Source organism: Sinocyclocheilus anshuiensis, unplaced genomic scaffold (assembly GCF_001515605.1).
Source record: "Sinocyclocheilus anshuiensis isolate Anshui unplaced genomic scaffold, SAMN03320099.WGS_v1.1 scaffold175, whole genome shotgun sequence".
Lineage (NCBI taxonomy): Eukaryota > Metazoa > Chordata > Actinopteri > Cypriniformes > Cyprinidae > Sinocyclocheilus > Sinocyclocheilus anshuiensis.
Window position 1 is genome coordinate 1,098,569 of NW_015548208.1, and position 3,498 is coordinate 1,102,066.

The following is a 3,498-nucleotide window of genomic DNA, read 5'->3' on the forward strand; positions in this document are numbered from 1 at the left end:
TCTTTGCAACTTTACAGATCTTCTTTATGCACCAAGAGCTTGTAACACTCCAAAGACAAAGGAAAACTTGAAATCGTATCATATGACCCCTTTAAGGGAATTTGGCCTTTGTGTTTCTCATATTTATAATCCTGTGGAACAGGAAGTCATGGCGGGACAATTTCATGCTCCTAGTCACCCTGGTGTGCTATAAAAAATGTAAATATATAATTAAGAGATATTTTACTCATAAGAATTTCTAGGGGTGCCAGTAATTGTGGCCAACATGCAATAATAAATCGCTGACAGTACAATACTGGACAGTGATGTAATCTGCAGAATTTTACACTTCAATTATGAGACTACAGTGTTTCCCATACATTGAGTGCGGGTGTTTTTATATCACTGTATTTCTGAAGGAAACCGACTGTCTTCAGAAAATTGGATGTCATTTTCATTTAATCTTGCATGTAATGTCTGATAAAGCAGTGTTTTTTTTTGAGCGGAGTGCTGCTTTGTGTACAGCCGTTACTGGGGAAACCTTGATTTCTACCACTCCAACAGTGCCTCCTGCTGGCAGAGAATGAGTTTGCATATATATGCCGCCTGGGAAACACTGGACTATGGTATAAATAAATGTTTGAGCATAAACAATATCTGCAAAGTTTACGAAGCTGAAACTTCAATGCAAATGGAGATATCGTCTGAAGGAAACCGACTGTCTTCAGAAAATTGGATGTCATTTTCATTTAATCTTGCATGTAATGTCTGATAAAGCAGTGTTTTTTTTTGAGCGGAGTGCTGCTTTGTGTACAGCCGTTACTGGGGAAACCTTGATTTCTACCACTCCAACAGTGCCTCCTGCTGGCAGAGAATGAGTTTGCATATATATGCCTGGGGAAACACTGGACTATGCTATAAATAAATTCAACTATATAACAGTTTCACTGCAATTCATGTTATAATGTTAGAATTAAATAACAATAAAAATAATACATATGCACTTATCTGTACATAGTAAATGCAGTTATTTTTAAGCGGTTGTTGACATCCTATCTAAAACGTGATTTAGCCACAAAAAACAACAACAATAACGTTACCACTTTAATATGTCTTGCAATATCCATGCATGCAAAGGTTCTACGCGATCCTCTTGTTCAATATTCTCTGGGTCTGAATCCGGCTCAAATTGATATGGCAATATTGACGCCTAATGTAAATTATGTAAAAAATAATACGTTTTTCGAACCACCAAGCATGAGAGCATGTTCTAAGTACACCCCAAAAACAAATTCAAGACATTGTAAAAGAGCAAAATAGGACCCCTTTAAATTAAAGATCACAAAGATAAAAGTTGCAGATTTATTTTCACAGCCACATATTTACAAATGGTGTCAATATTAGTGGAGGGCACTGTATGTATGTACAGTGGGGAAAATATTGATTTGATCCCCTGCTGATTTTGTAAGTCTGCCCACTTACAAAGAAATGAAGGCTCTGTAATTTTTATGTTAGGTTTATTTTAACATACAGAGACAGAATATCAATCAAAAAATCCAGGAAAAAAAACATTATTTAAAGGTTAGAAATTGATTTGCATTTCAGTGAGTGAAATAAGTATTTGATCCCCAAACAAAACATGACTTAGTACTTGGTGCAGAAACCCTTGTTGGCAAGCAGAGGTGAGACGTTTTTTGTAGTTGTTCACCAGGTTTGCACACATCTCAGGAGGGATTTTGGTCCACTCCTCTTTACAGATTCTCTCTAAATCCTTAAGGTTTCTTGGCTGTCATTTGGCAACTCGAAGTTTCAGCTCCATCCACAGATTTTCTATGTGATTGAGGTCTGGAGACTGGCTAGGCCACTCCATGACCTTAATTTTGGCTCCCACAGATTGGTTATGTGCCCATGTGGAACCCAGATTTGTCCTGCCACTTTAAGAAGTTACTCCTAATGTCAGCTCGTTAGTAGGGTTGGGTATCGTTTGGTTTTTTTTCGATACTGGTGCCAAATCGATACTTTTAAAATGGTTCCGGTGCCTGAACCGATACTTAATAAAAAACTTTTTTTTAAAAATGATGGATTGGCCATTAGCACTATAAACACATGATGTCTATTTCATTCATACTGGATGCCAGAGGGTGCCCTCGCACAGAAAATCCACATATTCAGTCACAGAAGTAAAGAACTCATGACCCTCCAGGAAATCCCTTGTATGGACAAAGGCATGCTATTATATCTGTAACTGAGTAAACAGAAAATAAAACCGTTTTGAATGATAAAACAAAGACAATAAACACTCGACTGCGACAATATAGTTTATCTGTGTTATTTAAGCCATCTCTGGTATTTTCATAATAATTAAGTATATTTATAATAGGGTGACCATATTTTATTTTATTTTTTTTTTCCAAACAAGGACAGTAGGGGGCGGGTTCAGGGGTGGGGCTTCACCTAACAGTATACCTAGCAAGGTTTTTTTTTGTTTTTGTTTGTTTGCTTATTTTGTTTTTATAATAAATAAAAAGAAAACAAGTAGAAAGTATAATAATAATAATAATAATAATAATAGGGAATGCTAGTGTTAGAGGGTCATTTAAAAAAATTAAAATAAAACAATTCAATAGATCAGAAAATAACAGATAATGCTAGTGTTAGAAGGTCATTATTTATAATAAATAAAAAGGGTCAAATGAAGATTCTTGAAAATATTAAGGACTCAGCTGCTTGGATTGAGCTAGGCAGGTCATTCCACCAGGAGGGAACAGTTAATGTAGAAGTTCATGAAAGTTTTATCATAGGTAGAATGCAAAATGTTTCAATACAAGCATTTCAGTCAAATGTAATTTATGCAATATTTCAAACCTTTAACCCACTTGGGAAAATCAACCCATGGCAACAGTTTAAAAGTAGCCCAATTCTGGGGAAAAAACACAGACTTGGCAACCCTGCATCCAACAAGAGCTACCGGAGTCAGCTTTGACTGATCACAGGTCGAGAATAAGGAGAGATGACTGACAAGACCATGCTGGAGTATTTGCTGCGCAACAGATCCTGAGCTCATTGACAGATATCTGATCTTGTAAGATGTGCTCTCTTTACATAGAGTGCGTGTGATTGCGAAATTGAAAGTGAGAGTAAACAGCGCAAATGCTCATTCAAAAATATTTAAATACACTGCATCCTGAGAGCGGCTCCCTGATGCGCCAAAATTATATACAATGGCTAAATCCACCCATGCGTGTGATTGTGAAATCGAAAGTGAAAGTAAACAGCGCAAACACTCATTCAAATATATTTAAATACTCCGCATCCTGAGAGCAGCTCCCTGATGTGCCAAAATTATATACAATATTAGAATGTTTAAAGGAGTGGACACGAAAATTGCGGGAGCGAAACACATTTGCGGGAGCAGGCGGCAATGGTCAGAGAGCGGGAGTGGGATTAAGAAAACAGCTGAATCCCGGACATTTTGGGCAATTAAGAAATCCCGGCCGGACGCATTTTTGTAGGTCCAAA